Source organism: Haliotis asinina, chromosome 14 (assembly GCF_037392515.1).
Source record: "Haliotis asinina isolate JCU_RB_2024 chromosome 14, JCU_Hal_asi_v2, whole genome shotgun sequence".
Taxonomy (NCBI): domain Eukaryota; kingdom Metazoa; phylum Mollusca; class Gastropoda; order Lepetellida; family Haliotidae; genus Haliotis; species Haliotis asinina.
Genome location: NC_090293.1, coordinates 15,079,049 through 15,093,879, shown reverse-complemented (window position 1 = coordinate 15,093,879; position 14,831 = coordinate 15,079,049).

Below are 14,831 nucleotides of genomic sequence, written 5' to 3'. Positions count from 1 at the left end.
TATCTGTTCGCTGAGGATGTTCCTTTTTGTTTGAGGTGCTCAGTCAGCCAATCAGAACAGTGTCGGCTGCTGTGCGCGTTGCATGCTTTCAGCCCGTCAGCTTGTATAACTTATTCTGGTTCAGGGCAAGGCGTTATTGAACGAAGCCCGGAAAGTGTATTTGATATCAGCTTCCTCTGCACTCATGCCTTCCAGTATCGTCTGGTGAAGCGAATAGACGACGCTGGCGTCACTAGTGCAAGCAACAGTTGTTGTCTGCGCTTTACCGCCGGTCAATATTGACCATCTTTCAAACACAACTCAAAGAGGAGCCTTACATGGTCGATGTTTTATGTTTACTGATGTGACAGATGCAACTATCAACCATTTGCTTTGGTGTGATAATTACATTTTGATATTTGCAGTTTTTATTTGTGACTCGCTCTTGAAGGCCGTCATAAAATGAACACAGAGATTGTCAGCTGATTACTTTTTACTGAACTAGACCGTTTGTTGGTCTTCTCGTTAAACATGCCAAGGTTGTCATTAACAATTAAGTGGTTACTTTGTTGATTAATCAAGTAGTTATTGACTGGGCGCAATGACGGTCAAGGTAATAAGTATGCTAATACGAGGAAGTAGCAGAGGAAAACTTTTACCTGTTGGCGTGTTCATAGTTTAGGAAGATTTACAGGTAGGTGCTAGATTTTACATTCATGTGTTGCAATTTTAATCAATAGTATCAGAGAAATCGTGGGATTTCAATATCGCTGTTTTCCCCTCTAAATGAAATAAGTGGCAGGTCTACACAGACAACTTCTGTTACAATATTATCCTGAATGTTATATCTGTAGCACCATCTCAGCTCTATTGTTACAGTGCACATGCCTAATCTTTACATGTGATAGACACACTTCAGTACGAAATGTCAGTAACACGAAAAACATTTTATCTTACAAGCACAGTACCAACAGGAAGGAGAACAATGAATTAAAGCTTGTCAATGTTTATTGACTCTTTTGATAACATATGTCATTAAATCAAGACCACATACTGACTTTAGTCTTGTTTGCAATATATTTATTAAGATAATCATCATAAACATACTAAGAAAATATTCAGATGATTACTCATATACAATTTCTGTATTTAAAATGTATTCGGAAGTGCAAGAGGTGTATGTTGTTACAGTATGAAAAGGAAATACATCTAACATGTTCGATCGCATGCATTAAGGAGTCATCGTCATTCTGGACCAGACACAGAATTCGAGGGCTTGAAACAAGCACGTCCTTCAAAGAGATTGAAATCTTCAGCAAACTGACAGCATCCTTTGCCATGACGTAAATGAATCGCGAACGTAGCTTTCTAACAGAAATGAAATCTCCATACCCGTAGACTATTTTTCGTCCATTTGCATTTTGCATACAGTTGCGTAAACGAGCAGGTTATGTGAGACGACTGCAGGGTCATAATCTATACACCAGTTTGGACCTGCATAGGACACTGTTGACAAGCGGATAGGCGACAAACATGCTGCATCAATATAAACACATTTTCCAGGCCTTACTCAAAAGGACACCTCAAAGTGACATTTCTGAAGATCATTCGCGCCTGTTCAGGTTTTTTGTTTTGACGTGTTAACGGAGCTGGTGAAATGTCTTGAAAGCTGTAGTTTTTGGAAATTCATTTGCAATTGGTCTCATTTGTTTTTTGTTTGTTTTTCGAAGACAAGGAGAGAAAACAACGGTGAGATAATCAGCTGTACTCTAGGAACATCTGAAATTGAATGAATTTTGATCTGGTTGAGGCAAAGACCTTGTGTTTTTTAGGGCTTCGATTCGTGCGTGTTTATATCCAGGGGAGGGCAAAACGACGTCCAGTTTAGATGGGGTAATTTTGTTTTGAAACTCTACACTCCTGAGATGATTCGTTCTTACATAATCTAGGGATTGTGCTAAATTATCATTAGCTTTGATTCTTGTGTAAAACTTTTGTTAAGGTGTGTTGATTTTCATCACTAATTTCTACAATAGAGCAACTGAAAACGAGTCTATAGCATACCACACTCCAGCACGCACAGCAAATTGTAACTTTACAATCATCACAAATCATGAATCGGGCAAAAACTGGCATTCTAGTCATTTACCGTAGTAAAACAACTGTATAGGCGAAAAAAGCGTAAAGACACAATTTCACTATAATTTCTTACACAACATGTTTGTAACGAGTGATATTTGTTGCGAGACACATTTTCACTACACGCGAGTACCAAATTATATTATGGTACTCACGTAAAACGTGTCGCTATCGGACGAGCCTAAGATTTGTTTGTAGTTTAACGGCGCACTCAGTAATATTCCACATGTTTGGCGGCAGTTTGAAAAAATCAGAATAAGACAATCCAGTGATTGGCAACATACGCATCAATCTACGTTCTGGGATACGATAACATACTTGAATCAAGTCAGCGAGAATGACCCCCCGATCCCGTTAGTCGCCTCTTACGACAAGCTCACTGATGGCCACTTCTAACCCGGCTCTTCCCTTGTGACGACAACGTCCACAGTTACGAACAGATTCTAGTACGTTTGATGATTGAGTCACATCCTGGATTCGAACCCACATTCTCAAAGCCAAGCACCTAAACTCAACCGCCTAGCCCATTCAGACACCACGGTTGGGACTCAACCAAAAATAAGGTACCAAAATCGGTAGTTCACTGAAAAAGTGTAATCCCAAACATAAAACACGTCACAATTTAATTCTGGGCTCACAAAAGTGAAAACAAATATGTTTTATTTGAGAGCGTTTTAAGTGGTATTGTGTATTCATATATAAAAAATAGTTCCTTTCCGATTCAAGAATTGATATCGATATTCCAAGGGGTTCAAGAAGTTGTGATTATCACAGAGATATCGATGACCCCTCACGATACCAATAGTCTTGGACACGTCTCCCTAATTACCCCTTATCTCAAAGCGATTGTCGTGGCTACTTCAGTTTACGGCGATCGTTGGGCTACGATCTTTTGTGTGACAGAGCACCGTGTCTTCTGGTGATACTGTTGGATTATTACTAAAAGCGGCGTAAAATTAAACTCATTAGCTCTCTCATACGCGTGTATGATTTCTAAATGATATTTACAGATTTAACTTTTACTTTTTAAAAACATTCTGCTACTAGAGCCGTTATTGTTCTGTTTAATACCCGGCAAACACGACAACATCTTCCGGATGCCTCTATATTCACATCGTTCAGTACTGAATAAGCCCTGGGCCCCTTTCCTCAAGGCGGTCATAGCGCTACGACACTCATAACTCCTACAGTTTAACATTGACTTACGACTGTCGTAGTGTTGCGATCGTCTTTAGGAACGGGGCCCTGACTGGTGGTACTCGTGTGGTGGGATATCATAAATACTTTATATATTCAGCTGTTAACAGAAGGAGCATATGGCCAATCCTATCGTGCAATCTCAAGGTAATAACAAAACATGCATTATTTAACGGCAAGAAATCAGGATGTTTTTGCATGCAGGCATGTCTAAAGCAGTTGATCTGCAGGAAGATTATCGATTTATTTGACTTGACTACCTGTTCAGTGTCGGACCGACCCATCTGTGACTTATTAACAATATCGCACCTTAACGTGAATCGATATACTAATACAGACTTAAACAATTGATTTTGTAGCATTCTTGTATTGTGGCGTGTAGATGCCTTGGTGGTGATAAGGATGAAAATATTTATTGTATAAAGACAACTTAGTCTCGTAATGCCTCATTCCACCAGGTCCGTGAAGGTCTGGGGTAGAATAGGCCTCCTGCAACCCATGCTTGCCATAAGAGTCGACTATGCTTGTCGTAAGAGGCGACGCGGGTGGTCAGACTCGCTGACTTGGTTGACACATGTCATCGGTTCCCAACTGCACAGAGATCGATGCTCATGCTGTTGATCACTGGGTTGTCTGGTCCAGACTCGATCATTTACAGACCGGCGCCATATAGCTGGAAAATTGCTGAGTGCAGTGTAAATATAAACTCACTAACACACCCATTCCACCAAGCAAGCCACTGAACTACTGTGAACTACTCCGTGTCACTTCAACAAATGTATGCTAAGATATCATCACCACCAGTCTGGTTCCCCTCGTCCAAAGCTTCACGGACATTACACAGTTGTATGGGTCTTCGCAACACGTACGCGTCGTAATGGATGAGTGTGTATGATTTTACGACGATTTTACGTGATGAGTGTGTGAGTGAGAACATTCCTGCAATATCACTGCGTGGGACACCAGAAATGGGCGTTAGACATTGTGCACATGCGGGAAATCGAACCCTGGCATTTGGCGTGACGACTGGTTGAGTGAGTATGGTTTTATGCCGTTTTTAACAAATATTCCAGCAATATCAGAGCAGGGGACACCAAAAATTGGCGTTACTCATTTCATCCACGTTGGGAATCGAACCCGGGTCTTCGGTGTGACGATTGATTGTGCCTTTACGCCGCAATAACACGGCGAGGGACACCGAAATGGGCTTTACACAGTGTGTCAATGTGAGGAATCAAATCAGGGTCTTCAACATGACGAAAGGACACTGTAACCACTTGCCTACCCCATCGCCCCGCTAGTCGTAAGGTTATGTGACTAGGTCATCAGGTTCAAATAACTGGTATGTCGGCAGTGGATCATTTCCGGCTAACCACGCAGCTACCGACAGGCATAGCGAGGAGTTAACACCAGGGAATGAAAGGCGTGTCTTGTGTACACGACACATGAGTTACGAAAATCGATCAGATACTCTTCATTCATTTCAACGTCTTAACGTCAGAGCTTGTCATCAACTGACATCCTGACTTATGAACCACTAAATATTTAGTCTCCCAAATTCTTCACACTTGTCCCCCACACCTACGAATTTCCCATAGTTACTAGAGGATTACTCACCTCCAGATAGAGAGTGTTTTCCTGCCTGTCATACTACATGATATCAGACCTTGACAAAAACATTCGTCACATCGGACACAATCCAAACTTACTTCATCACATCAGACTTGGAAAACCTGCACTTCATCAAATTACATGTTAGAACAGACGCTTCATCGTATAAGCCCGTATTAATGGGGTGTGGTGTTATGTATCATCCAGATTATAAAACAGTTTGTGTTAAGCACTGTTGGTCATTGAGAGACCTTGGATGGATGACCGGCTTGGAAGATTGATCCCTGAGAGTTTTTAGGACTTCCGCCCTGTCCCACAACGAAGCACATGTGGTTACCCTCCAGACAAGGGAATTTTGCCAAAATTGCCTCTGTTCATCCAGCAGTGTATGGGTACCCGGTGGGATGAGTAATATTAACCTTCTAACGCTTTACAGCCAGCTTGGGTTATCTATGGTGACTGATAACGTCCAGCGTTTTCTCGCCTTAAATGTGGGCTGCGAGAATGCGAGAAAGCGATATCACGAGACGAGAAAGAATATCACGAGACAAGAAAGCAATGTCACGAGACGAAAAAGCAATGTCACGAGATGAGAAAGAATGTCACGAGACGGAAAGCAATGTCACGAGACGAGAAAGAATGTCACGAGACGAGAAAGCAATGTCACGAGACGAGAAAGCAATATCACGAGAGAGAATGTCACGAGACGAGAAAGAATGTCACGAGACGAGAGAGAATGTCACGAGACGAGAAAGCAATGTCACGAGACGAGAAAGAATGTCACGAGACGAGAAAGAATGTCACGAGACGAGAAAGCAATGTCACGAGACGAGAAAGCTCAATTACCAGCCGCCATAGGTATCCTGGGCAATAATGTTAATTATGTTGTATGCGCTTAGAGCACGTCCGTGCAGCGTAGAGTGACCTTATTATTATATAAGTAGCCTTATTATTTCCTTATTAAATCATACCTTGGCAGCCCACATTTCATTATACTAGACATGTCAACACACACGTCAAAGAGGAAATGTACACGAAAATATCACGTTTTCATTTGTGAACTAAAATGGAATGTTTTAATGACTTAATATCATTCTTCGAAAATATACATTCATTTTCTTCTTACAATGAATATGTAACCTGCACTATAAGTGCTGAAATATACCATTATGAGGCCTCTGCTTGTCGAGCTAAACCAGCCAGAGTTACCGCCCTTTGATTATGACGTAATTAGTGCCAGCTGATTTAGCCTGGTTTCCTGTCTAGTCCCAGAGCCAAAAGATGTAAATACCAACATTAATCACGTGAAAAGCCAGATGTTAAAATACGAATGGACCACTGGAACTAAAAATGTAATCAGCAAGATCGAAATGATCGTATGTATGTTTATTCATAGCCTCATCTCAATGAAAATATCATATATATATAACAATGTTGACGTAGGTATCACATCACTATATGGAAGCGACTCTCTCAAAATGGCGTGTTCACCAACACGAGTACGCCGGATGTTTGGGAGGAAACTATTGTTGGTTTTTAGGAAGGTATATGCATAAATGTGACATGTAAGTAGTGCGGCATATCCTGGCTACCTACTGGAGGTTATTTTCTTTTTGTTTTCATTGTGATCAAGGGCAATAGTCAGAAATCAGGAGACGTGCGGTCATCGAGTTTGGGGTAGTCAAGGCTTTACGCTTACAGAAACCTTGACATGTTGTATTATCTTACCTCACACATGAATGTCGCTTTCTGACTGAAAATAATAGAATAGCGCTTAGCCAATGTACCCCGTTTACAGGCGATGTATTATTTTCAATGTACACCGCTGGGAATTTTGGTTCTTCATGGCAGTACTTTTTTATCTCGAATAACATTGAATCACGCATCAAACACGGAAATTACCGATGTTTTGCGATTGAAAATCGATGTAAGGGAGATAACTCTAAATCTGCAGCTGTTTACCTTGTGTCGTCTGCAAAATGGCGATTCGCTCGCATTCAACAGAAGTGCTTCAAACAGTTCAAATTTACAATTCAGGTGTTCGGGCTCGGGGAACATAAACAAACCTCGAGGGTACATGAGCCCATGCCCCCCTCGCGACAAGTGAACAACGTATATTGAATCATGGAAATACCTGGAATACATCCATTTTTATTTGACTATCCCTTGCTACGACGCTCTTACAATGCGTGTTCTAAAACGTATGAGCCAGTGTATTCAAGGAGTAGGCCAACGGCTCACTCACAGAGCACGGATTGAGATGGGAAATGTATGTGCAGGGGTGCACACAGCACCCCCTATTGTCGTCAGAGTTTATTAAAAATAACCATTGAAACACGGGGGGAAATGTGCAAAGGGTGTATATAAACTTAAAGGGGTTTTGTTTATCTATGACTATGAGACGAGTGGTCGTTTCACGCGACAAGTGATAAATAGATTTCACTGAGGCACTTGGTTTTGATGATAAAGACCGTTTGTCATTTTATTTCAAACTATATGAGGATCTATGTAAGGAAGATAGCTTGAAATTATAGATGTGATGTTTTGGGCAAAATGTAACGGACGCGCGTGAGTTTTTCCTTTGATTTTTTTTCTTTCTGTAAAATTCGACATTTAAATTAAGACTTACTATAAATTAGGACGCACGCAATGGATGGTAATTTAGTATCAAGATTGGCTATATTTACGGTACATGTAATTTTCTCTACATTTGCCCTGCTATGGGCGGATGATATAGAAAAACGAATTTCAAACCTTCGAATTGTATCTTGGGGATGTATTTGGATATGGTTTCGACATCAGAGTGAAGGTTCAAGACATATATTGTCCGATTTATGTAGCAATGTACTAAAGGTACATGTAGTTTACCTTCACATTCACCGATGGCAAGCTGGATGTACTGCATATACCTTTGGGTCTCTGCTGAAGGAAGTTACTGTTGGTTGGAAAGACAACCGACTAAGTTTGAATGTTATACTAGCTGGTTACTTGGTAACACCTTAGTGGACCCTGAAGGTCCGGGGTACAATATGCTTGCCTTAAAAGGCGACTGAAGATCGGGTAGTCAGGCTCACTGACTTGGTTGACTCATGTCATCGGTTACGAGTTGCGCAGATCGATGCTCACCGATTGATTGATCATCGGATTGTCTGGTCCAGACTCGATTATTTACAGACCGCTGCCATATAGCTGGAATACTGCTGAGTGTAAAACTAAAGTCACTCACTCAACACCTTAGTAGAATGTAACAGTGTGGAACCGACCACATAGCCAATTGACGGCTAGGCAACTGGTGGATTAAAACAGTACCTTGCGCATCGAGACACAAGAACCACACCTAATCATGTGGGCACCAATGACGACATAGGCCATGGTGTGTTCACTGTGGACCTAAAACTCTCAGTTAATGTAGAACCTTTGAACGCAAAAATAAATAAATAAACAAACAAACAAACAAATAAATAAATTAGTTACTTCTGATGTCTGTATTGTTTTGGCTGTAAATTTCGTGTAAACTTATCCTTTAAACTGTAACAAGACAACACACGTAAATGCATCAGATCTAGACAAATACCACTGTATCACGGCAATGTCTTCATCTGAGACTATGTGTTTATTTCTTCTCTCAAATATTCTGCACATCTGACTAGTGCACATAAGCTACGTCAGCGGTGGGGTTGCCCACTGGGTAAAGCGTTCGCTCGTCACGCCGAAGAGTCGAGTTCTTTTCCCGACGTGGGCACAACATGTAAAGCCTATTCATGGTGTCCCCCTGTAATTTCTTGTTAAATGAGGCGTAAATGTAACTCTTTCACACCTAAACTACAATGTTTGTCAAATTTGCTTTTGCAGAGGGTAAATTACCAGATTACAGTTTAAATCCACACATGGGTTATCAATGTAGATCCTCTTCTGTTGGTGTCGGTGTATCGCTATGTGGTGAATCAGTGCAATTTACGTTTTAAGGAACCGCAATGCGCGATATCGAAACACTTGACGCATATATAATATCAGACATTTAAACTGAAACTGAGAAGGCCTATCCCTGTCTAGCATATAGGCTCATATTGAAGTCATACTCTCTCAGCGGGGTCATTATTCTACACCAAGTAGGAAGTCCCAAGTGCCGAATTGGCTTATTAAAGGTCGACCTGTCGGATAATGTGTGACTAGATGTCATAAAAACTAGATTGCACAATCCTGAGAGGTTTTTTAATACGAACATTAAGAGTCATCCCCTAGTCGCGTCTTGTGCCACCACGCAATTCCTTTGATGTGGGATACAGGTTTCATAATTCGCAGGGAGGTCAGGTTCTACTCGGGATACCTTGCCAGGTCTACAGGCTACAACCCAGTAACTAGGTACAACCGCTTATAGGTCACATTAAGTAGCGAGCTAAACATTCATATTTATTGCACCGACTGCATTTGATGATTCTGAAAATATATTCCTGAGAGGTTTATTTTTACGTTTTTGATGACCTATTTCGCATGATGATTTTGGAGTAATAACAGGAAATTTTTGTAAGTGGAAATTGTATACAATTAAAATGTACGAGAGTGTTTTTACTAGAGTGTGCCCAAGTGCACATGATTGCATTCAGTTCTTTATTACTCACCCCATATTGGACGAAGTGTTGCCAAATTACTTTAAACTTCCTTGCACTTCAACATTAGACGTGGAGACTGGCTTAGTTGTTGATCTTTCAGAGCGTTTCTAAGACAACAAAAACGAGACAAAATGCCCAGAAACCTCGCAAGGATTGCTTTGTGAACGTAACAATTTGGAAGTATTAGAAAAAGGGTTAAAACTATGCTTTTATCTGCACTAGTTTTCAGAGTTCAGTTATTAAAAGCATTGAACACGGTTTTTAAAACTGATTTGAAATCCATTTCAGAATTTCCGTTGTGCTGACTTAAATTAGTTTACAGTTGCTTCACATCTTCACATGTTCAAAAAGTCAAGAAGTTGTATTGATTTTCAAAATTGTTTCAGAAGCATCATATTTTTACACACCATCTTCACGCTGTGCTATTGAATTCTAAGGACACGAGACAGATATGTCTCCGTCCAATACTTCAAGCGAATTTTATCAAATATCCTCATTGTTTTTGAGCAAGAAGACTGTTTGTGTGAGGTTTGAACGAAAGCTTCATACACAAGCTATGACTTGACGTTACATTCAAGGTGAGTGAGTTTTGCGTCCTAGGATGTTGTTTAGGGTGATAACGGAGGACACGGTGTTGAAACTTAAGATGATAGCAGGTATTTATTGTTGAAGCGGAATACGGGTCGGAAATATACATGTTGGTGGTTAACACACACCTTGACTAAGGGCCAGTGTCCCGGAGTCTGCCGCACGATAGGTTAGATCAGTGGTTAAAGCGTTCGCTCGTTACGCCGAAAACCCGGTTTCGACTCCCCACATGGTTGAATGTGTGAAGCACATTTCTCGTGTTCCCCGAGAGGTATTGCTGGAACATTGCTAAAAACGGCGTAAAACTAAACTCACTCACTTCGGAGTCTGTCAGCGATACTTCATAGTTAGCGTAGAGTGAGTGACTGAGTGAGTTGAGCTCTATGCCACACTCAGCCATATTCCATCCATATGGCGGGGATCTGTAAACAATCGAGTCTGGACCAGACAATCCAGTGATCAACAGCATGATCATCGATCTGCACAAATAGGAACCGATGACATGTGTCAACCAAGTTATCGAGCTTGGCCATCCGCTCATGTTAGTTGCCTCTTACGACAAGCACAATCGCTTTTTCTGGCAAGCATAGTTACCGTTTATGGCAAGCATGGGTTGCTCAAGACCTATTCGAAAGTTAACGTAAACGTGGATGAGGCATAGCTGTGGCCGACGTCACGATTATCTGCTCAGTCCGTCCGTTTCTTGTCCAAGAGTTTTCTGTCGCCCTAACTGATGTTAATTTGGAGATTGTTCCTGCGCCTTCGCACATATAATGCAAACTTCGTACTCGAACTCAAAATGTCTGTAGGGTTTTATAGGTAGGAATATTACGGTTCAAGGTCATTGACCAGCGGATGCAAGGAGCTGTTGACATTTATGAGGACAAAGGTTAATTGGTTGGTTGTTTGACGGAGTGTCCCTTTGTTTTCATCCAACTTGTGTATTACATGTTGTACTGATGTCACCTGACTCCCATGTGGGGAAGATCTTGCATGAATAAACTTTGGATTTCGCCATTTGTCGGAAAGACACCTGAAAAGCTCGGAGTGATACGAGTGTTTGCGAATGGAACCAACCTTTCAGAGCATGAGCTAAGTGATTGTCAAAGAGATATTTTATGAGCGCCTCAAGCGTGTCCGTTTTCAAGTAAGAGTGAGTGAGTTTAGTTTTGTGCCGCACTCAGAATGTCTACATGTTTATTGTGTACTTGCAAAGGTTACGTAACGGATACGTCTCATACGTCCATGGTACATTGATCGGCTGTCCACAGTTTAGTCTTCCGTAACACGGCCAATGCATCACGTTTCATAATATTAGTAGACATAGTAAATATATATCACTGCCCACACAATTTCAATATCTGAGAAGGTCCCGGGGTAGAATAGGCCTTCAGCAATCCATGCTTGCCATAAAAGGCGATCGGGATCGGGTGGTCAGGCTCGCTGACTTGGTTGACACATGTCATCGACTCCCAGTTGCGCAGATCGATGCTCATGTTGTTGGTCACGGGATTGTCTGGTCCAGACTCGATTATTTACAGACCGCCGCCATATAGATGGAATATTGCTGACTGCGGAGTAAACCTAAACTCACTCACTTAATTTTTGCTAGCACAAAAGTACGGTAAGCGCAACGCGTTTCATGAATTTAACATTAGTAAACATGCTCCATTCATCATCAGAGTTTCAGTATAGCACTAATATTGTTGCACGTTTCATGTAATTTTAGCATTAGTAAACATGCTCCATTGATCATCAGAGTTTCAGTATAGCACTAATATTGTTGCACGTTTCATGTAATTTTAGCATTAGTACACATGCTCCATTGATCATCAGTTTCAGTATAGCACTAATATTGTTGCACGTTTCATGTAATTTTAGCATTAGTACACATGCACCATTGGTCAACAGAGTTTCAGTATAATACTAATGTACTAGTGTAGCACATTTCATAATTTCAACATTAGTATTTGGCTCTGGAATATACAATATCAAAAAACAAAAAAAAATAGAAAAAGAAAAGAAAAGCACAGGCGAGAAATCTATTGCAGAAATGTATTTGCAAACATGTCTAACTCGTAAACAAATAGACTTTAGTGCATGCACCAATGTTGAGCTGCTCTCTGATCGGTAAAAAAATATCCTCCAGTATGCTTTTTTATTTCGTGGCGCGATATATCGTGTTGGTGCAAGTCTGTTAAGGGTGAAGGACAAACATGGTGGGCTCAATCACTCGATACCGCTAATTTCCCAATAAAGTCGCGTATTGCAGGTAAACTAATGACCTATTTCATTTGAGAGGTTGAAGAACGAAAGTGGAATATCTAGCGCTTACGGAAAGGTTATATTTTTCCCCCGATCGGGTGTTTTTAAGGGAAATATGTAGTATTTCTTCTCCGAGAGGCGATGATTTTCGTCGGCAGGTTTTTGGCGTACAAATGAAAAAGATTTCCCGAGTTCCAAGAAAAGTTACTCGGTACATAGTGCACCGGTTTTGATAATTTTGGATTTATTCGAAGGGGAATTTATCTGGCTACATTTCAGTAAGAGTCGCGGCTGTATATTCTACAATTTCCCACCCAGAATTCGCCCATAGTCGAGAGTGGGCTGTTTGACAACTTTGTGCGCGTTACATCCCTTTCCGTCTTCATATGTATATGGATATCAGTGTAAGCTTGTTGGACCCAGGACGTACTATTTTCAGCAATACAAGCCCCTATGCGTATGCGGAGACCGTCGGTCTGAATTAGACAAGGGAAGCACGCTCTGGAATAGTTGACCTGACAACTGATGGGTTTTGACGTTCTTTCAAAGGGGAGATGGGCTACACTATCATGTTGAGATATGAACAAAAGACAGTCATTTTTTCATGATACTTTTGATTTGGTGATGCACCTTTACAGGTGATATAGCAAGGGGGTTGGATTGTAAACCGGGACTTAGTTTATCAATTTTCGGACCCGTGGTGGGCGCCTGTGGGAAACAGTGCTTTGTGTGCTCATTGGACAGGGTAGCACGCTTACTGAAATTCGTAACTACTCGTCTCTTTTCGTGACCTACAAGAAGACACGTACCCCTCTCGTACGGCATCGTTGTCAAAAAAAGTGGCAAACCAATCAAATCGCGCGTAGTAAAACGTTTATCAAAACATGAAAATGGCGGACCCATTGAACTTTGAAACTTCGCTAAACTATACCAAGCACAATTTAAACATAAACTTTCAGGTAAAAGATGGGTAACTCTCAACACTGAAACATGTTTGCCAAGGGAATGGCGTATTGTTGTTTTGCCCACGGGATGTAGGATATACTTATAGCCATGTTTGGAAATTCAGAGTTATCTTTCCTTGATAATGGCACTAGACTGTTTTCATCTCTATGCCCGTTTGCGCTTAGACAAGACCCACTCGTAAACATGGCCACAAGAAGGGTACGAGACGCCATCCGGGATGACACGAGTAGTTGCGAATGGCTTACTGATTTCCTTCATCATTTTACGGACAGTGTTTAACTGACGCCACGCGAAGTGTACCACACATTCTTCTGGATTCATGTGCGATGCATATTGCTTGAATGAGGATACGGACAATACCGAGAGTAACGTTCTGACATGATGTGACCAACTGTCTACCCCTTACACACAGGGACTATTTTCAGTGGCGCACAACACGCAACGGCGCATACGAATATGTGCCTCTTCCTCAAACGTGCTTCGCAGTGTAATTAATTAACATGTTGACTGATACCTTAACGATGTCGTCTGTCCCTCATGTCACCACTCATAAAACATGACAATGCGTGTATTCTCTTTTTGTGTTTAAGAAAATCGCATCTGATGCTCGACAATCCATTTTCTTGATCAGATAAACCTTTGACTGCAACAAAATGAACTAAAGATAATTCTGGTTTAGATGACCCTAAGATATTTTTAAAATTACATGTCAGAACTTGGACCGAGTGACAGAGCACCCTTATATGTTCAGCCATCAAATGAAAAGGTGGCAGAATCTGTGACCAAGGTCAGTCCTTGTGCTCCTGCTTCTCCTCCTCTTGCCCATTCAATTCTTGATTCTGATGCGAAAAAATCATTCGCAATAACAGTATTAACTCAAAAATAGCTCTGTCTCGTTTGTAAGAACAGTAAAGGACAAAATGAATACTGAAAAAAAAAACCGAAACTACAAATACGAATCTGAAAGCCAGCACTTTCAGTAAGAGTGAGTGAGTGAGTTCATATTCGTGTGAGTTAATATTTAACAAAAAAGTCATTAATATCTCAGCCAATTCGTAACGAAAACAATTCAGATAATAAAAATGAAAACATTTTAAAGAGTAAACAGGCTGCCGACGGACAGTAAAATTACTAGAATATCACAGATATGTACATAAAACTAGCAAGAAAAAGTGAAACATTGTACTGAAAAAAGACAAGACGATGTAGCACACAGACTATGGATCGCCAACAACTGAAGGTAGATCACCATACTAGAGTCCATGGGAACTTAAAGTACTCTTGCTACCTGCATGAACCCTAGCTGGATTTACACCACCCGTTCTGCCACTGACGATTATACTGAAATTTAGACATCATTAAAAACGACAATTATACTACGATAAACGCTTGAGAATACAGCCACTAACAATCTTAGTGACCATTGTAAAAGTACCAATACTAAATATCTTTGATGACCTCTGACAACCCAGGTAG